At 39.9% G+C, this 21,494-nt stretch overlaps 1 protein-coding gene across 2 annotated transcripts in view; it reads left to right on the top strand.

Annotated features, from left to right (window-relative positions):
• SLC39A13 (solute carrier family 39 member 13) overlaps positions 1-21,494 on the top strand; it is a 139,773-nt gene that overhangs the window by 94,121 nt on the left and 24,158 nt on the right. The window contains exons 1-3 of one of the 2 annotated variants that reach the window (XM_030482773.1): positions 4,424-4,546; positions 5,151-5,934; positions 12,859-12,960. The exons of the other annotated variant lie outside the window; for it this stretch is intronic. The gene's annotated coding sequence lies outside the window, so the exon portion shown is untranslated. Of the gene's footprint in view, positions 1-4,423; positions 4,547-5,150; positions 5,935-12,858; positions 12,961-21,494 lie in introns of those variants that run through there. 2 annotated transcript variants of the gene reach the window in all.

Here is a 21,494-nt window from a genome sequence, read left to right as displayed (position 1 = left end):
GTCTCTGGTGTTAAAGATTCTAAGGTATTGTAGAAGATTCCTCTGCAAATGAAGATCTTATCAATATTGCTTTTTGCTTCACAGCCATGTGACATCATGACATCTCTTTGCACACTCAGTGCAGATTACTGTCAACCTAGAATAACCCAGCATTACTGACCGCCTTGCCACAGTTTAACCTTCCAGAAGCTATCACTCCCATATGCATTGTGCAGTTCTTTACTGCTTTTTATGGGAATGCGCTTACACTTTCAGTTAATGCTGCATGACTATACCTATTTAGTGCAAAATTCTGCTTTGTACTGAATATTTTGAATATGTTGAGCTCTTTGAGTGTTTTGGAATGAAAATTATGGTGGTAGATACAGAATTTAAAGCAAATCCGGCCTGCAATTAAACACAAACCCACAGCAGTAGCTGCTGGACTGAGCTCACCGTGTAGTTTCCAAACAAGCTGACAGCAGTAGGAATCGTGGTTTATAAAAAGCTGCCAGCAGTGCTGAGCTGGTGAACAGAAAGAGGAAGCTACAACGGGAAAGAGAAAAACAGCACAACCAAAGGCAACTTCACTTCTCTGCATTTACTGTTTTTAAATAGATTTGGCTCTTAAGTTGCTGTTGAGAGTGCTGTGAAGAACAGCAATAACTTGACAAACTGAGCACCCCACAATATTTATCCCTTTCTGAACACCACCTGCAAATCATGTCCCTATTCTGACTTCTTTTTGGTCGTATGCATACATGGGAGAATCTGTGTATGTAAGTATGAATAGACACGTTACCATAACTATTGCTCAATAGCATGCCAGTAAATAGAAGTTTACTAGAACAGCTTTTGCCACTTTGCTCCTCCTTTGCACGATATGCTGAGCTGTTCTCTTGAGATTTGTTTTCTGATGTTCCCATCCACTTCAGGCTGTGGATTTCATTGATTATTCTTCTTGTCCTTTGAAAAGTGAAAGACTGCTGCTCATCCTCAAAGCACCAGTAGCAGGAAATCATCTAAGGCACTACTGAATGCATCATCTTGTACTGGGTGTCAGGACTATAGGAAGGTGCTCTTGAAGAGCTCAGTTGAGCACTGAGGCACAGACTGACTCCTTTCACTTTGGGAAGGAAGTCTGGCTGATGAGATGTTCTCCAGCCAAAAAACAAACCTCCTGTAAGGTTACATCTTGGGTCTTATTACAAGTGCTAAGCCAAGTGATGAAAGATACGCTGCATCAAAAGGAGAGTAACTGGGAAGCTAAACCCAGACAGCAGAGGAATAATGTGAGAAAGGCTGATGATGAAAATTAGTAGGATTAGAATCTCTTTTATTTTGGGATAACATATTTGATTCTGTGTATTTTAGTTGAGACAGGATTAACTTTTTGTAGAGCTAGTCAGAAGACTTCAGGAAGAAGAAAACATTGCAGAGGGAAAAACCTTAGGGGGTCTGTAGGTTAACTGCATTTTGTGTCACACTGCAAACTTAGTTCTCTGAAGGAAGGACCTGGCAGAGTCTCTCTGCATTTTCATTGTTCTGAATCTGAACACAAAGAATGAAAATGAAAACCATAAAAAGATGTCATAACCTGTTTCAGTTGCTGTGCTAGTCCTAGGAAGAGGACTGCCATTGGCATGACCTAGAAGAACTGGGCATGATCCTTGAGGACAAACTGAAGATGTGTTTAATCTGCAATCAACCTGTGTTGTTGCAGTATGGGTCACAACACTTAGCCAACTTTCCTCTGTAAGTGGGAGGCAAAAGGCAGTAACACAACACGTGGATCTCATGACTTCCTGGCAGCTAGAATGCTGAGCAAAGTTGCAAAGGGTTGTTTAAGGACCCAAACTTTATAATAAGGATTTTTTTCCCTTTATCATTGACTTTCTGGCACCAAACTATTATCACATTTGCTTGTAGTGCCTGAGATATCAGTATATACCAAGGTGTTTTCAGCTCTGGTGAGAGAGCCCTCTATATTTAGCAAACAGTGATGAATTAGTAGTGGGATTTGCAGTGCTCTTTGTTTCTTTTTTCTTGCTGAAACATTAATATCAGACCTTCAAGAAAGACAACACTAAAATTACTTCCTTTCACAAAGTACCTCCTGGCAATGAAAAGATGACCTTATTCCATATATATTCTTCCTCAGAGTCTCTGTCAGAGAACATTCTCCATTTCTTTCCATGTCCATTTTGCATGAGGTCAGAAGAGACCAGGCTTTTCTTCATGGCCAGTATGCGTAGGCTTGGAGAGAGACACTGTGTAGCTCTCTTCCAATCCAACAAATGCACTTAGTTCTTTTGCAGTGTGCGCAATCCTGGGATCACTCCCAGCTGCCTTTCTGCCACCATGGAAAGGAAGTTGCCTAAGTATTTTTCTGTTTGTTCTCCTGATCCAATCAGTTCTTAGGAAAATCAAAATTGGATGCAGTGATTGTAGTTACTTATAAACCCCTGATTCCTGAGACAAGAGTAGTGAACAGATCCTCAACACTTTCATCATCAGTCATCACCAAATGGTCTAGATATGCTTTCAAAGAAACAAGGACAAACTTTTCACCTTGACCCCAAAGGAGTACATCTGCCTTGGTGCTGGGAACATCACTGATGAAAGATGCTTGCCTGGAATATAAAAAATAACCCAAATCAGGAAGTCATTGTCATGTTATTTCAACAAAATTAAATATAAACCATTTTCAGTGGGTTTTATTTTCAAGAGAAGTCTTAATCCATCCCAGATGGATTTATTCTTTACATTCTTGAAACAACCAAGACTTAACTTTTGAAACTAGATGTGTTAACCTGCAGTCCCTGTAAGTTTAAAAGGCATTATATTCTTTTTAAGTCTGATTCATGTTTATTTTCTTACAGAAAACCATCTCAATTTGGAAGCCCAAAGGTCTGATGAGTCAAATTTTGTCAGATCTGTTTACTTGTTACCTTTTTGTCAAAAATTATTATTGCTATTGCTTCAGAAAAGGCAAGTTGTCCAAAAATAATCCCTCTTGGCAGATCCTCCTTACAGGGTGATCTTGTGACAATAAAGCCTCATACAAGAATAACTAAAGTAGCTGCAAATTTAAATGTCAGTGAGATTACAATCTCTCGGGGATTTTTCCCTAAGCTTTATTCCTATGTGTTATGATGCTAAACACACACCTTAGACAATGACGACCTTCTAGTCTCAGGATAATGCTAAATAGTTTCAAGGGCCATAGTAGGATTATCCACACCCCAGGGTGTAGCAGCATCCTGAAGATCCCCCAGACAAACTACCTACATAGTAAGACACTAAGAAGAAACTTCAGCTCAGCCGTAAGTCTGCCCATGCCACTGCATGTCACATACCTCCCCATGGCATCAGTTTGAAGATCTCGGCACAATAATGTGTTATTCAGGACATGTTCTGTGACAGTTCATAGCGCTCTGAAAGAAATCTCCCCCAGAGAATTTGCCTCAATCCTAGGACAATTTTCTCACAAATTCTGTCAGCCAGCAGGGCCTTTCTCTTATTTTAGCATTTTAGCACATGCCACTGAGGCTAAATCTGTTTTCTCAGCCTGTCTTAGATGTATTACATTTGCATTACATTACTCTGTGACCTGACTGTCAGCTTAGATGTTAGATTTGCAGAAGACTTCTAGGATCTGTAGTGAGTGCTCCAGTGGTCATCTTCCTATCATCAGAAATTGCTAATTTGTCATTAGGGAATCCACTTGGAATCAATATGAACAAAACATCCAAAGTGGTTTTAAAGTCATTATGTAATTCTGCAGTTCCTGGTCCTCCTATTTTTGTGTGCATGGATCCCCAAGCCGCTTTCTTCCTTCACGTTTGCTATATGCCTTTTACCGATGAGATGATGTATTTTTTGTGGAACATATGGCTCTTAGGACAAGTGACTACTTTATTTTTCTTCCAGCTGTATAAAGGGCACACATCCTGTTCAGTACCTATTACTGGTCAAAGGCCTCACACACATAATGTGTATGCACCAGAAGTAAGAATGATCTATGTTCACCAGCCTTCAACAGGTGAGGAATTTGCTTGCTTGCTTACAACAGAGCCACTCCTTCTCTGGATATTGATAAATCCATAGATGACTTATCTCTAGATTTCGTGTATATATTTCAAAGCAGCGTGTTTATTGTATTTGGCTGGACTGGAAATGTAATGAATTTCCACAAAGTATTTCTTTAGTTATTTTCTCCCTGGGTCCAGTTTCTTCAAATTATATATAAAACTGTTCATAAAACAATCAGAAAACACACCTTGGAACACTCTGTTGCTGAGCTTTGCTACTCCTTTCATATTTTACAATGACTTGTGTTGTATCTGTCTCCTATACATGCTTATGTTCATATATAGAAGATTCTATATACAAGGGAGTCAGAGAGGTTTCACCCAGGCTAGGACGGTTTTGTGGTTTTTTTTACTAGTTTCTTATTAGAGCATTGAGAGCATATTACTTGTTCTCCCAGTTTGATTAGGAAAGGAACCTGAAAAGCAAGAGTGAAAACAAGATGAAGAAAAGGACTTATCTTCTAAAAACAGTTGTATGTTTTTATAGGCCTCTTACATAAGAACAGAAGCTCTTGTTCTTCATCCATATTCCATACTATTTTATCCAAATTAAAAAAACTCGTAGGTTTGGTATAACATGCTCTTGGTCCTGAGCAGAAAAAAAGAAGTTACCTGAAAAATGAGAATTGAGCCCTGAATTATAAACTACTTCTTGAATTGTCATCCAGTGCAGCCCTGCAATGTCTTGCAGGTATGTTCTTCTATGCAGTGATATGAATTTGCTAAATTCTGAGAAATTCTGTCACCGCAACTTTTCCTCTTTAACAGACTTAAGATTTATCTGATCGCTTCAAGCTCAAGCTTGTATTCATGCCCATCCCTCCTGACCATCTGAGGTGAAAACACCGATGTTGCATGAAAGGACAAAACTGCAGACTAGCAGTGTCTGGAGTGGACTCTGCTGATTACTATCTCTGTGGAAAAGAATAAGGTTCCAGATTGCCCAACTTTGCATATACACGTGCTAGAACTTTCACATCCCACACTTTGCTACTGTTGTCCACATTAGTTTTGATCAGTCTGTGTTTATCAAGCCTTGAGGAAGAAAGGATAGGATTGTTTTTTGCTAACTTACAGGTTTCTGCTGGAGCACAAACCATGGGCACAGTGCATCCTCTGCTGCCATAATGCAATTCAGAGGCTCTGCCTGCAAAAGGCTGCTGTTACTTCGTGTACGTTCTTGCTGCTGATAATCAGTGGATAAACAACTTTCATAACACTGCAACCCCCTCCTCCCCCACCTAGCAGTCTGACAGTTGACTTGATAGTTAGCCACGGACCTGGAGCAGTCTGGGGTAGCCAGTTTCCAGATAGCAGCTTGCCTTTCTGGTCAGTATGGGCTCTGTCACTCATGGTATGTGGTTCCAAAGGACTGGGCAGGTTTATCACACAGGTCTGCGAAGGCCTCCTTCCTCATGCATTAGCTTTGGAGCTGCCGTTGTACACCAGTAACTGCAAAGTGATGAGATTTGATCTTCTGTGCTAGTTCAGTTCCAGAAAATACTGTTGTACATTTTGGGAAAGTTAGTATCATTCATCATGTCATCCAAAATAATGAACACTAGTGAATCCATAGATTACATGTCCCTAGATTTTGTCTTTCTTTACCACCATCTACATGCATTTGATCACACTCCACATCTTTTGGCACTGCATTTCCTCTCAAGTTCCAAGACTTGCCTGCATCTGTCTACACTGCTTCAGTTTGTGAACACCTCAGTTGAGTTTATAAGGAATTGCTCCACAAGAACCATGCTAGCTCCATACTGCTGCAAGCTGAGCTGCACGCCAGACCCTCAAAGATGCATGTGACTGGGGAGACTGCAGTTGTTCTGCTTCTAAAGCTAGGGAGGGAAAATAAGTAAGTTATCTTATAATACCCCATAGACTGATTCTCAGAGTTTTGCTCAGTGGTATGGTAGGGATACTGGGATGTGCTCTTTCTTATTCTAATGTTTTAAATGCAACCCCTGGGTAGAAACTGCTAAGCAGGCTTGATGAGATTTTCAGTAAAGAATGTTGGTTAATAAATGCACTTTTAAATGTAGAGCCACTGAGCCAGATCGGCAAGATATCTAATGGCATGTCCTCATTTCTTGCATCCTCCAGCAGCTCTTCATCCTATGAACTCAGAATTCAGGAACCCTACACTTGAGCTCAGAGAGCTGCAGATTAAATCAGTGAGTGAAAAGCGGAGAAAGTGAAACAAATGCAGTGCGGGGAGAGGAACTCAAGCTCTTTCGTATTCACTTCTCTGTGAAAACTCAGGGCAGGCCTATGGCAAGAATTCAGAAAGTAGAGGGACATTCATCCATATTGAATATTTATGTAAACTACAGTCTAAGATTATGCAGGGCCAGGCAAGAGTGGGAGGGTGTGAAGGTCTGGGAAGTGGAAAATGATGTGCAAATATTTGGGGGTATTTTAGACACTGTAGCAAGTGGTTCAAACAGATGATTAAAAGCAGAGGTATTAGCATACAGGTAGTGAAATACAAAACCATTCTCTAGCATGTGTGTTAAATGCATCCAACACAATGTAAACATTTGACAGTCAGTTGGGTTGAACATACGATCACATTGAGGCATGAGACATACAATAAGATCAAGGAGTAACAGAGCTATTTGGTTTAAATAGTAGTCTCTGTTCCTCTCTGACCTGGCTCCAAATGTCAGGAGTGACCACAAATATCTCCCCAGGAGGGTCCTACGAGCTCTTCCTTTAACCACTGCTCCTTTCAACCTTAAGAGAGGTTTTCTAGGCTCTTATTGTCTCACTATCTCCTTTCCTTTTGCATCAGTCCTGTTTCCAAAATACAGACCTGGGCTGTTTTTTGGCCATGGCACTGAAGACAACAGTAATGAATTAAGGCTTTAATCATGAAACTATCTGGAGCAGGCTGGGAAGCTTGGATCTGAACTGAAACAGGTTAAAAAAGAATCATATTAGTTTGCCAAAAATGGCTAGTGCTGTGATGGATAACCCAAAGCATAGAGGAAAGCCTAATATTTAATTCAGTGAGCTTAGTGCATGGTAAAATATGCACTGCCTTGGCTATGCAAGGTTTCTCAAGCATATTTATTAGCATGTTACCTAACAGGTGTTAGCCTCAAATTTCTAGACAATCTAGGGGCCAATGTGAGTCTGGAGCTCAAACTACAGGATGAATTTAACTCCATTTTTGTTTGGTTTGGGGGGCGTGGGGGGTGGGTGCTTTGGTTTGCTTTGATTAGTGGGCTTGATTTGTTCTTGCAAGCTGGTGCTTCAAATATTCATTTCAGTTTTGAGAGTGTCCTGATCAGGGAACCACCTTCTGTAATCCTGGTTATATTGTAGTTACTTGTAAACAGGTCTGGAATGTCTTTCTTATATTGATACAAAAGTTTTAATACTAACTGGATAAAGTTGTTTGTTGATAGATTTATTCATAGAATCACAGAATGGTTTGGGTTCGAATGGACCTTAAAGATCATCTAGTTCCAACCCCATATTCTGCATCTTTTATCCTACATAAGAAAATCTTTTGTTGTTAATGTAGTTTCCCTTTCTTTCCTGTCTTTAACCAAAAAGCTCCCTTATTTTACCAACAAACTGAATTTTGTGTATCCTTGAACCTTCCAATGGTTTGAATCTTTATCGGTCAAAACGTGTGTAAAGGTAGTTCTGTGTTTCAGTTACCTTCCTGTCCATCCAATGTTAATGATTTGTGGTTTTAGTTAAAGTCTCATGATACTTCATGTTTTTCATATTATGAAATATATATGAAATATATAATTATGGGATGTATCTCAAAGAATGGAAATTAAATTAACAGAAAAAAATCTTTTCCAAAAGTTGTATGATTTATGAACTAATCTCATGATCCGTTGTGGTCTGGCTCTTTGATTTTTGACTGTTTGGTGTTCTGGGCATTCCCCACCCTCTCCTCAATGCACAAGCAGGTAGCCCAACGCCACCAGAGTTAGAGTTCCAGCTCTGGAAAGCTTCGGGATTTTTCTATAAGGATGAGCTGGTGATTCATTCTGAGCTCTCACAAGGCAATCATGCAGCTGCCCCTGTTTCAAAATCAGCAGCCCCGCCAGCTCGTCTCCATCAGCCTTGAGAAAACAGGAAGCACAACGGCCACCGCAGAAGTGGTGCACTCTTACACCCACCCCAAAAACTTAGCTGCTGAGCCTATTGCAAAATGCTAACAGAACACTGCAGGGTACACAGAGAGAGAGACAAGAAATCTGCTGACCTCTGGGTCCCTGTGCAACTCCTGGCTTCAGTTTCTCTGGCCTGTAACCTAATTCAGTCATCAACATGTCCCATGTTTTTCTGTCACTGCCACTTACATCTGCTAAAGTAGGATGCTCTTACCCAGAATGTGAAGACTTTTTCTTAATTATTTTGTTTCATCCCCCAAATTTGTACAGAAATGTGGTAAGAAGCTGTTTGTCTGGAGGGCTGACAGGCTGAAAGAAATAGAGAAGGTGGAGAGGACTGTGTTTTGTTCGTCGTGATTAACTATGTACTCATTTCCTTGGCAACATGGAAGAACTGGGTGTTTTTAGGGTGGAGATTTATATGTATATCTGGTGATTCGGATGTTTTTCTTACTAAACAAGAAAAAGTACTTCTCGCTCTCATGGTTGCAGAGAAAGGACTGTGCCACAGCATTACAGAAAATAGAGGTGCCTTCTGCATATAAAAGGAGGAGCAGGAGGAACTGCTCTAAGTAGGAAACACCATACCTTGGGGATGCGTAGAATAGAAATAAGAATGACTGAAAGAGAAGAACAGGATTTTCCACAACAAGCAAAAGAGACCAGAGAGATACAATGTGCAAAAGGGTTTGAACTTCGAGGGGTTTTGTTGTGTTTGGGTACTAAAATCATCTTGAAAAATTGTTCTGCAAAATCAGAGTGGAGAAAAACAAAAAGCAGGTTTATGTCCTGGATGATGGGCAAATTAAATTTTAGTAGGAGCTTTTAAATTAAAAAGAAGCAGGGTTTTTGAATTAGAGAAGCTGCTGCAAAAGAAATGCAATAATAAGGAGGCAGGAAGATGACATTAGCTACTGAGACTAGATCTACGCATTAGTTTTCTGCTAGATGTTTCATTTGTCCAACAAATGCAGATTTGAGGATCTGGTCCTGGAAAACAAACTATTTGTAAATTCTTCTTAAATTCTCTTAATTGTTTTGTCAACAGTTGAAGCTTTTGAAGCCAGAATTGGTTCTTGTTTCAAAATTTGAAATTAAAAAGTATGTTGTTTTGGTTTGAAACAAATATTTCTTGCAACTCATATTTAAATCTAGGAGGATTTCCATTTTTGTGAGAAAATGGTAAAAATTATTTGGAGTGAAACCAATTCCCTGTCTTCTTTTTTTTTTTCCTTTTTTTTGGATTCAGCTAGGAATTGTCAATTATTCCCACAACTCCAACCAAACTGAGAAATGCAGTCAGAATCCTGAAATCTGGTGTTCAGTGTTCCAGGAAGATGGAGAATATTAAGAGCTACACTGCAAGAGTGCTGAAAGTCCTACACAGAGAGTAAGTGTAGGTTTGAAGATAGTGCCATCAGAACATAAAAGAAACATCGCTAGGAAGTTGGCCTGGGTTTACTAATGCAGCAAAATTGTATATAGAATCTTTAAGTGATCTTGCCTGGATGTGGATTACAGACAAATACTTTATTCAGCAGAGTTGAGTCTTTGTCTCTCAGCACTAGCTTCTATGTGTTTTCTTTCTCTGTCACAGTTCAATTGATCCTGCTCTATGGTGAATGGACATGCAATTCTACCAAAAGTGAAGTGAACATTTTACCTGCTGCTGTTACTATAGGGAGCCTTCTATCCAGATTTCTGTTCTCCAATTGCTTTAGAATGGAGTTTAGAACACTTCCAGCACAGTTTACTTTGAAAATACTTAATCCGAGATGAAAACTTCACAATACTTCCTTTTGAAGGAACACATTATATACAGATTAGTTCTGTTTTGCCCAGTCATTCAGCAGGCAACTTCAGTTTGTCTTGTAACTCCCCTCATTACGTTAGCTCTCCTAACAGCACACACTGGAATTTTTCTAAAGCTTGTAACTGTGGGGTTTTTTTCCTGCCATAAAATATGTTTTCATTTCAAGTGTGCACAGAGATTAGTAACAGAACTAGTTCCAATATTAACACATCCATATTCTGTTCATTTTGATCTAACATCTCTCTCTTCAGCTGGTTATTCTGTCTACTGGCTATTTTCAAAGTTATAAATATATGAATAAAATCATGAAGTTTACTGGACAGAATACTGCTATGCTGTTTATGCCTTTTCTCCTGAAAACTATGATACAGTTATGCTTTTCTCTTGGTGGCAAACTAGGCAAAATATATGGCTGGTTCTGTTTGGTTTTAGTAAAATGTTCCAGTTCACACACTTGTCACAGATTTTCCATGAAGGACTTAATGATCTATTATTTTTTTGGACAAATCAACATATCCTTATGTCTTAGCACTCTGCAGCCACAAAAAAAAGTAATAAAAAAAAATCACTAGCTCACTTAAATACGAGGTCTCATTGAATTCTGTCCCTTTTGGAATATTGTGCATGTACTTAAGATTGGACTTCTGGGACTCCATCTCCTGGCCATGTAAATATGAAAAATAACTTGTCCTGAGCAAGGCAGAGATCCTTTTCATGCCTGTTACTGTGAAAATCTACCCTGGAAACCAAACATTCAGAAACAAACCATTCCACCAGTTCTTCCTCATTTACTTTATTCAGTTTTGACTACAAATTGCAATTTGATTCCAGACATTTTCCAGAGATCTGATGATTTGTCTCAACCTGTTTCCAGCTTAATATTTACTGAGATTGATTTTTTTTCCTTATGACCTACCCAAAGTGAGTATTACTAACTTCTGCAGATATAAATTTATGTTCTGAGTTGAAAAATCACACGTTATCACTGATTTTCATTGCGCTAAATCACAGAGCCAACGAATATGATCACAGAAGCCGGGAGTTTTCAGTCCTCTTAAACTTTGGGTGCTTATTAGACTAGATCACGCTGTCTTAAATTTGTACCTTATTAGTGGTCTAATATGCAGTATGAAAATAATCTAATGTGTGAGGCAAGAAATAGAAGGAGAGGGGTACATTTTATGCAAATGAACTCAGAAAGTGTTCAGGACTAGTGACTTTTAGGTGCTTAGGAAGCTGAGAGATTCTTGTAGTCAGAAAGATTTTTTCTGGTAGAGAAAGCACTGATTGGTTGGATTTGAATTAGCCTTTTTCAAGTCAAGTAGGTACGAAATTGCCTTTTAAACTAGAAAAACCCTCCCTCTGTGAACAAAAGTATGACTTGTATTAAGCTCTATTATTTGGGTACAGATAAGAAAATGGGAAACAGACTTTAAAATGTGGACATGATCAGTGTTTTGAAGAATGAAATCTATCCTACAGGAAGCTAAGTTAGTTATGTTTGATTTCATTTCAAGCAATTATTTCTAACTATTTTTTCAGAGATAACTGTTTCAAAATGCCAAGCTGCTGGTATCCCTCCGGCCTATGACTCTGCCTGGGCAGGCTCTGAGCTGGCTCCTCTAGTTTTCCTTTCAGCTCTTGTTACCAAGAGTATAGAAGGCCTCAGGTAAAGTCCATAAATGCGCAGCTTTATAGGCCTTCACTGGGAGCAAGATTATTTATTTCTTTATTTACTGGGATCATTTCCCCACTAGCCATTCTATAACATACAGTTCTTACTTCAAAACTATCTGTTCTGATTTTTTTTTAATTTGAAAATTATTCTGCACACTTCACTCTGTCCCTTTATTCTCCTAAATTCACTGGCAAGGGAATCACTCTGTTTGCTCTGTATCCATACTGTATTTTCAGCAGTCAGCAGCTTCTTTTAACCCCTCATAATCTAATTTTGCTGAGCTAGAATTCTTTAGAACTGGTTTTGTGAAATATGGTTCAGGTTTATTTGATTATTTTTTGTTAGCTGAAAAAACTGACAAAGAATTGGAGCAATGCAGAAAGAGAACAATGAAAGGAAGGCTGAAAGACCAAAACACAGTTTCCTTACTTTCAAACTAACATATATTTTAGTCCATAAATTTCTTAATTCTACATTAAGTCAAAACATTTTTATTACATTAATTGAAGTGTAATTTTAATTCAAACTCTGACTCTGTTTACAGTTTCTACAGTGTGAAAGGAAAACAGAATGTTCTTTTCTTACACACTTAAGATTTGCTTTTCACAGGCCTTGAGCTCTCTTGGTTTCAACTGCAGTTGCTGGAACTTTTAGACTAGATATTTTACTACTAAATAGTCCAGTCCTCTTCAGAGTTGCATATGTTCTATAAAGTATTTTATAGGATCAGTAGTACTTTTGAAGTTAAACCAGTGCAGTAAAATACTTTCAGCTTTTCTTGGTGTAATCAGAGCTTAAGGGAAAAAAAACATCGTTAGCTTTACTTTTGCTTAAAGCAAATGCTTTAGATTTGCTTGACTAACATCAGTTTCTAAAATATACAAAGTATATATTTTTGAATGACAGAGGGTTTCTACCTGCCAATTCCATTCCGGTTCCACCAAATTTTCTTAGAGGGAATAACTTCCTTACATCAGGATTTTGCGACAGAACCAGAGCTATGTTCAGGATAGAGCTGACCTCAGAGAAAGAGCAGATTTTGCTTCCCTTCTTTGTGAAATTTTTTAGCAGTTTAAGCTTTATTTAACATTATGCTTGTCCCAGGTTTTAATTATGCAGATGCTCACAGTACTTTTTCCCTTTGAGCAGAGAGCTTGTGTCTGAATCAGATGGCAGAATGGTTGGACAATATTTGTTCTGCTCTGGACATAGGAAAGTGAGAGACTGCAGCTGCCATAGACCCACCTGGTAAACCCACATTTGCTTACTCTGTAGCCCTCAGGATTGTAAGAACTTTCCTTACTGCTTAAAACTGCAGAAGATCAGGAAGAAGATTTTAATTTAAGATGGGTTAAGGACCACTTTGAGGAGATCAGCTCAGATCTCTATTTTTTCAATGCTTCCTGATTTTAATAAAAGAGTTAAACATTGATTTTGGTGCAGCATCTTCCAGAATCGTTAGGTTCAGTCTCTAGCTTTCAAAACCAACAGTCTCAGTGTCTATGATTATGTGCAATGAAGCTGGACTTCACTTAGGATTTGCATTTCCTGGGAAGAAAAAATAATTAAGGCTTGCATGAAGGGAAAGGGATAAATAAATAAATAAATAAAGCAACCTGCACATTTCTACTCTGCATTTTTTCCAGTTGGTGATAAGCTTGACTCTATGTCTCCCCTCCCATGCAAACATTAGGCTTTGTTTCTGTAGGTCACAAATGGCATGATTTTGCATTTCTGCCTGCCTGCTGGTTTGAGTGAAGTAAAGCAGTGGGGCTTTGCAGAGTGGGACAGCTGGGAGAAGTGCTGCTTGCTCTCTTGATTCTTTCTTTCTCTTTCAAAGTGAGTTGCACTAGTCCTTGCAGGACGGAAGGAGAAGATTGTGGTTTTGCACAAACATTCGCAGCGACTGTTCTTTCCTTTGGCAATCTTGGAATTTCCCCCAAGGCTTTTGTTTCTTGCAGGTCCTCTGATATTTTTTTCCCTTCAGTTTCTCTCATAGGTCTCTGAGCCCCAACCAAACTTGGTTGGTCTCTTTTCTCTGTCAGTAATATAATGGAAAACTAACCTTTGAGCTGTCCACTTTGGAACTACAAAAAAGATGTGGAGGTATGGCTGCTGCTTGCCTCTTGTAGATGGATTTTATCAGAAAAGGTAGTGCTGATTTGTATCACCCAGCCGCACCAAGGTTATACAAAGAGCAGCAAAGCCCCAGGAGTGTAACAGTCGGTCTGCTCTTAACCTCAACCTTTATCTCTCACAGCCAGCTTCCTTCCCACACCACAAGCACCATGTGTTATTTTACACTGAAGCAACACTCAGCAACTGAGGTCTATCTGCCCAAAAAATGAAAAGGGAAAAGGAGGATGACATGAACACAAGATGGGTGGGCAGCATGAGCATTGCAAGAGCAATGCTCTTACAAACCAGTGCCAATCTACTACCTGCCACAGTGGGTGAGCTTTGGAGTGGTTGGGATGGGCTTTTCATCAGTCATTTCTTTTTGTCTCGAGCTGTTATCTTCACCTCTAGGTGATGACAAGTGAATTTGGCTAAGAACTGCTGAATGAAATGAGAGAAAGCTGAAGGAATCAGAGGGTGATAGCACCTGCTTCAGCCTGCCGGAAGGCACCCATGACTAGAACCAGTGCCCCCCATCATGTCCCAGGGGGATATATTCATTGTACCAGGAGGTTGGTGGCAGCTCCCATAAGGTTCCATCACTAAAAGTTCTCATTGCCCCATATCTGCTTTGAAATTTGTTGAATCCCACAAATAAATAGGGAAACTGATTGTACTCTTTTATGCATTTCCTGTAAATCACCTCTGCAGAGGGAAGAGTGACACTTGATGGAGTTCACAAGGAGTGAGGCCTTCTAAAGCCTTTGGCAGGGGATAAATCCATGGCCATATGTGCCTGGAGAACAAAAAGAAAACAAAGAAAAATCTAAAGCCCAAGGGCAAAATTCTGTCTGAGTAAGAATGTGTTGGTATTTACTATTGAATTACAAACAGGACAGACATTTGTTTGTTGGGGGTTTTGTGACCAGAAATCAGAGTAGTATTTCTTAATCTTCATCTCCCTCATCTGCAATATAAAATGATAAGCCATTTATAAACATGAGATGGGGTAGGCAAAAAAACACACAAACCAGAGACAGCTGCACAGACCAGCAGCTGTGACACACACAGGAAATTTGGATGGAAAGAACCATTAGTGCATTGAGACCATCTCCTCGCCTGTTAGCAGGGCCAGCCCCCTTTTAGCAGGCTTTGAAAAAGCAGCTCCTTCATGACAGATGTGGAGGACTTTAAGACTTTGTGCTTAAATAACCTCTCAGGGAAAAAGCCTTTTCAGATCATCATTCTCTGTCTCACCTTTTCTAATTTGAATTTGTGTCCATCCTGCAACAGAAATAGGCCTATCCTCTGTAGTTGAAAGACCTGTCAAACTACCATTTTGCTCTGTATTATCCAAATAATGACTGTTCATTTATTGTTCTACAGCAGGTTCAATTACATAACAAAGCCCATCCTAGCATAGGCACGTGATGGCTAGGAACAGCTATTTTGCAGCCAGTTTTTTGAGTGATGGAAATAAACAGCAGGCAAGACTGTACATGCCTCTTGGCCAAAATGAATATCTTCCATCAAACCCCAAATATTACAGTTTTGATTTGCAGACCATCTGCTTATCCTCTCAGTCTCTCAGGAATGGAGAGTAATAAACAGTTGATAAACACAAGTTTGAATTTTAGAGACTTGGTGACAAGTCTGTACTTGGGTTGTCCTGATTTCCTGGTGATAATCTGACAAATGTCAAATTAATCCCAAGGGAAAAAATCCAAAGTAAATGTTCCATGTATAACTGAATTAATTTCATGGGCATTCAGTGTCCAAGAACATTCTATCCAAAATTAAGACCTTTTATTTTATCCTATCACAAATTACTAAAGATACTCAATGGAAGTTTTTCAAAGAGCCACAGCTGGAAAACTACTAATTGCATTGGCAAAATAAGAGCTCTGAAGTCTTGCTGGGCTCTTAAACTCAGTCTATCCTCTTCCCCATATTGCCAAACACAGATAAGCATGTGTTTTCTGTCAAAATCCCACAGCAAACCATGTGGAAAACAAAGAGCTATAAATAACTTCTCCCCAACATGAAAGGTGACTAATCTGCTGCTTCTAATAATATCACCCTCCAAATCCCCAAAATTTTCCTTTGCCTTTACCTGTCCTTGCATTAAAGCTACATTGCTGTGCTCCGTTTTCTGACCACCTCCATCTTGAGCTCTCATCCTACTACATTTGGTGTTCTCTTTCAACCCTCAAATACTTGCAGAAATGTCACTTCGATTACCTGTAACCTCCAAATCACTTTTATCGAAAGGTGGATTTCATAAAGAAAATAGAATTGCAACTACTAATATAGAAGTGTATGATCCACAGTGGTTTGGGGTCTGGCTTGTAATCTAGGATATTGAGTTAGGTTTTTTGCTCCTAGAGTCATTACCTGGCCACTTGCATGCTCTATGCCTTTATTTTCTCTGTTGGTCATGGAGGGGGTACATGTTCAGTGCCCTGTTTGAAGTAAGATGCTGTGTCTAAAGAAGAGTAAAATCTTTTGAGATCTATTGAGAGAACAGCCTATGACATTATAGCACAGTTCTATAAACCTTCATATAGTAGTGGTACAACAGGTTGTTTTCTCAGTAGAATTGGGATGTTTGAAACCATGAGAAACACAAAGCACATGATAGGGAAGTTTATGCAGAGTTTTAAGGTCTGTTTTTAACTAACCATTTAGTCATGACTATGTCAGTACTTTTAATTTTGTAGTGTTTTAATGAGCTATGAGCCAAACAATGATAGTTGAACTGAGCAAGGGAGATGATGTCATTTGTTGTTCAAAAAGAAATTTTTCACATGACCTAAGTCACACACTTAATGCAAGTCACCAGCTGGGTTTTTACTTTATCTTCTTTTCTCTCCAATAACAACTTCTATAGGTTCTGTCATTCTCTTGTTGCCTTTGATTTCAAATTAGGTTCTTGCACATGTATCGTTTCATCCAAATGTTGTTCTCACCTACTGCTAAAGTACTAATAGCAACAATAACAATTCTGTAATGTGTTTAAAATCAATGACTTGTGTCGGCTACACTATTTCATAACTCATGGCTAGTTTGTTATTTTGAAGTTATTCTGTATTTTGATAATCTTAAGGTGAGTCATAGTTACTGGGGAAGACTGCCAGGAAATGGAGAACTGAGATCTTTATTGCTTTTCCATATTTTCTTTTTGGGGATAGATTTGTCTCTTTGTTAGCTGGTTGTACAATATGAATTTGGAAGAGAACAGCAGAGGAACAGTATTCCAGTGAAAGAAATTACAACTTGCTTTTCGTTTGTGAATGAAATTAGTTCTTTTTTTTTTCAGTTCTATTGTAGTGATAGGACAAGGGGTGATGGATTCAAACTTAAACAGGGGAAGTTCAGGTTAAATATAAGGAAGAAGTTCTTTACTGTGAGGGTGCTGAGGCCCTGGAACAGGTTGCCCAAAGAAGTGGTAAATGCTCCATCCCTGGAGCATCCCAGCGTTCAAGGCCAGGCTGGACAGAGCCTTGGGCGACATGGTCTAGTGTGAGGCATCCCTGCTCATGGCAGGGGGTTGGAACTGGATGGTCTTAAGGTCCTTTCCAACCCAAACCATTCTATGATTCTATGATTCATTTGTGAATTTTCCTAGATTTCTCTAACTGATAGCACAGTTTTGAATCAGATTTCTGCAAGAGATATGTAAGTATCCTTTCCTGGTACATTTGTTTCGACAGTCAGTCTGAAAGTTTCCCCTGCATACTTTAGCAAATCTATATGGAATCTGTGTACCAGTTTAGAGTAGGAAGGTTAAATCTCACTAGGCTATGGCTTCAAAAAGCATTTATCTGCACATAAAAATTGTAAATGCTTATGACAAAGCAAATTTTGAACATTATGAAGTTTTTTGGATGGTTTGATAATAATCTCTCCCTTTCGTTGTGCTTTGCCAGGCCTCTCAGACTTCCCCTTTGACATCACTTACCCTTGTTCCCTGTAAATTTTTAATATTTCATTTCTCTGTAACTTCTTGTCTCTGGGCATCAGCATCTCCCTGACTATAACCATGGCTCCTCCTATCTCTTTCTTCTCTTTTCTGTGTCCTTCTTGCTTTTTTCTATGTTGTCTAATGCTTTCCAAGTCATTCTATTCCATGCACCCCTTCATTGCACCGCACCATTTTCTTTCCTCAACACTCTGGTTTGTTAGGAATCCAGTTACAAACCATAGTTCAGCTCCATCTACAGGTTTAGGAATAAAGCCCATTGTAACCAAGCACCCTAACAAAATATTTTTGCAGTACAATAAGTCCTCTGTGTGGGAGGCCAACTTTTTAAATGTGCGGTCTATCACTTGAAAATTTCCCTTGGGGCTCTGACCTTGTAGGCAAATCTCTTAGACATTGGTTCCAAATGGCTTTTTGAACTGTCCAGACAGTGTCTGCTCAGTAAGGCTGTCTCTTAGCAGACCAAAATAAAACCTTGGTTGTGCCTGTAGCCCATATGAGGAGAACTCAGCCTGCTTCACCTGAAGTGCCAGTGCAGGAGGAGCTAGGACGAAAATCAGTGACTCCATTTTGACACAGGCAGGAAAAAATGAGAGGGAGGGGGCCTTGTTTCTACAGCATAAATAACATTTTGTGACTCCCATATCATGATTCAGCAGCTCTGATGTCAATTTACAGTAACAAAGGAGATGGGAGATGGTCTGTGGGGGAAGGAGTGTTGACAAAAGCATCTTGTACAACTTCCTCTGGGCTCCTCAGCTGTGTTATCAGGGGTGGGCAGCTGTGGAGGAGAAGCCCAGCATCAGGGGAGCAAAGCCCCAGACTGGTGAGAAGAGGTCTGTGGCAATAGCAAGGAATGAGGGTGGTAGATAAGCTTTCAAACTCAGGATTTGTGATCTATGTGGGGCCGCTGGCTCTGCCAACCAGCAGATGCATTTGCTTAATGTAAGTAAATGCCCATGCTGGAAAAAAAGCACTGTGCACTATTCAGAGCATAGCCCATTTCTGATAGTGGCTTTTGAGAACACAAAACAAAAGATAAAATACAAAACAGTGCAAAGTTGGGGGGGGGGAAAGGATTTGGCAGTACTCACTGCTGTACTCTCTACTTTATCTCACAACTTTTCTCACCTATCTTTTCTTGATCACTATTGTATCTGATACTGTCCAGATTCAACTAAAATCACTTTTCTAGACCTCATCTTTGAGATGCTATGCCTGCATCCCAATTTTCTCCTCCTAAGACTTACTTTGAGTTGGTCTCTACACAGCCCCAGGCTGCATCTTTCCTTCTTCCAATCATTCCTCTTGGTGTCTCTGCCAAATTTACTTTTGCCTGCACCTTTTCATCATTGATCATAGCACCAGGAAACCATTGCTGTGTGCTGGATTGCTCATCTTGAATGTTGCGTGTGAATTGTTCTTTTAACCAACAAGTCAGATTACTGGTAACAGTGGATGTCAGTTGAGCTCCAGTGACAATTCTCTTTGCTATTCTTGTTCTGATTCCTCCTTCATAACAATGTCTGCAACTCGGTTTCGGTGTTGCCTGTGGCACTCCCACTATCGCTCCAGTCCTGGGCTGCTTTGTCAACTAGAAAAGAGAAAAAAAGGGCTTCCCCCACCTACTTTGAAGTGCCTCAGATGAACTTTGCTATCAATTGCACTTTTTTTAGTGCCAGCTGTATACAACTTCTGTCACCTTAGACAAACAGAAATGGAAAAACCCTGATCTCATAATTTCTTCCGTCTTTGAGACCGTATTCCACAATGCAGCATGTCAGATTGAAACATAGCAGGAGATGTTCTCCTGAGTCTTCTTACAGAACTGTTTGTACCAACCTACTGAGTAGCTTTGTATTTTACCCAAATGGAGGTTGCACAGATTCATCGAGTATGGAAGGAGACTGTAAACCACTGACCTCTTCACTGCTGTGGTATCCTCATTAGAAGAAAACTGGACAAGGCTGTAATACCTGGACTGAGAATTTGAGTGGTGAATACGAATAATGGATCCTCCTGCTTTTAAGAAGCTGGAGAACTTAAATTCTGTCTCTGCTGGCTTGAGGTGGGCATTGCTCTGAATCACAGTATTTCTGTTTTGGAGATCCTTTTGCACTCCATAAACCCCTTCTGTTTAACCCTTTCTGCACACCATGCCTTAGAGTGTAAACACTAATCTTACAACTCTGCTAAGTGATGGCTACTTCACTTCCAGGGTCTGTATCACTGTACAGTCTGGAGCTTGCAGCACTCAGGGTGAGTGCCAGCACAGGTCTCACTACTTGCAGTAGCTGAGTGTGTGAATCTTGGCACCAGGGTTCAGAATATGGACCTCACTAGAGACGGATGTAGATCTCACTCTGTGCAAAGAATGAAAGTGTGGATGTTGGTTATAAAGTATTTGTATGCCTGCAACACTGATATCGAAACATCCAGACTGAACTGCAGCCTGTCTGCTGCCAGTTGAAGGGCAGGAACCAATGTTTGGGCTCTACCCTGGAGATATGAAGAAGGTGCATTAAGTTATAGAAAACAGGGGTTTCATTACTGAGCACTGAAGAACGTAAGAAAACCCTCTTTCGTGGTCATTAACTAAATTTAGATACAGAATGAAGACTGTCTATCAGACACGTAACCAATACTAATACCCAGCTTGGCAGGGTAATACTGTGGCCTCATTATTTAAGTTCAGCAAAGAACAAACCCATGCTAGAGGTCTAGATTCACCTAGACCTTCCAGCACTACTTGTTTTTCACAGTCATACAGATTTCCCTTCCTTTTCCTGCTTACATTTGTTAAGACTATGTAGAGCAGCTTTTCAGGATGAATCTCAGCTCTAACTTCTGTAAATCCTCTATGGCTCATTTGCCACATTTCACTCACCTACCCATACCTGCTCTCTGGCTATTTCTTTCGCAAACCAGCCCTGTCTTTTTTGTCCAACATGACACTGAAATTTTCCCAGATTAAATCACCAAACAATCCATTTATTCCTTCCAAACACTAGTCAAGCGCAGTAGCTCAGACCGAGCTCCCAGCTGGCAGTTGTGCATAAGGGAATCACTGGGGCTTAGCAGACAAACTTGTGGTGCACACAGAGTTAATATGCTGACAGAAACACTGAGGTTTACATCTGAAAACCCAAATATAAAAATAATATGATGAGTAAGACTAAAATTCCCTGTTCTGAGCATCCATGGGGCCAGCTCCTCTCCCCCCCATTCAGGGCTCAGCAGTTACTTCTCCTTTTCTGTCGTGCCTTGCAGAAATGTGTCCTGGGATGAGTCAGAGCAGGACTTCCAGGCAGTAACATTACTGCATTTGGCTCCCATCACACAGCAGGCAAAAATGCCTACTGCTGGGGTAGCTCCTTTCAGACACTTAGAGGGCTCTCCCTCTGATTCACTTGATACCCCTGGGTACTGTTTTTGTCTGAATCCTAGGATCATAGAAAACATTAAGTTGGAAAGGACCTCTGGAGGTCGCTTAGTCCATTCTGCTGCTCAGAGTTTCACAATTAGATCGGGTTATTTGACGTCAAGGCCAGCTGAACTTCTGAAAATCTCCAACAGTAACCTTGGACATCTCTTCCAGTGCCTGACCACCACCTTTATGGGGAAAAACTTTTTAAAACCTTCCCATCCTATCCACATTCTTCCTGTCCCTGTTTCTCTGCCT

The sequence above is a fragment of the Strigops habroptila genome, chromosome 4, assembly GCF_004027225.2.
Source record: "Strigops habroptila isolate Jane chromosome 4, bStrHab1.2.pri, whole genome shotgun sequence".
In the NCBI taxonomy this organism is placed as follows: domain Eukaryota; kingdom Metazoa; phylum Chordata; class Aves; order Psittaciformes; family Psittacidae; genus Strigops; species Strigops habroptila.
This window is presented reverse-complemented; position numbering and strand designations above follow the sequence as displayed.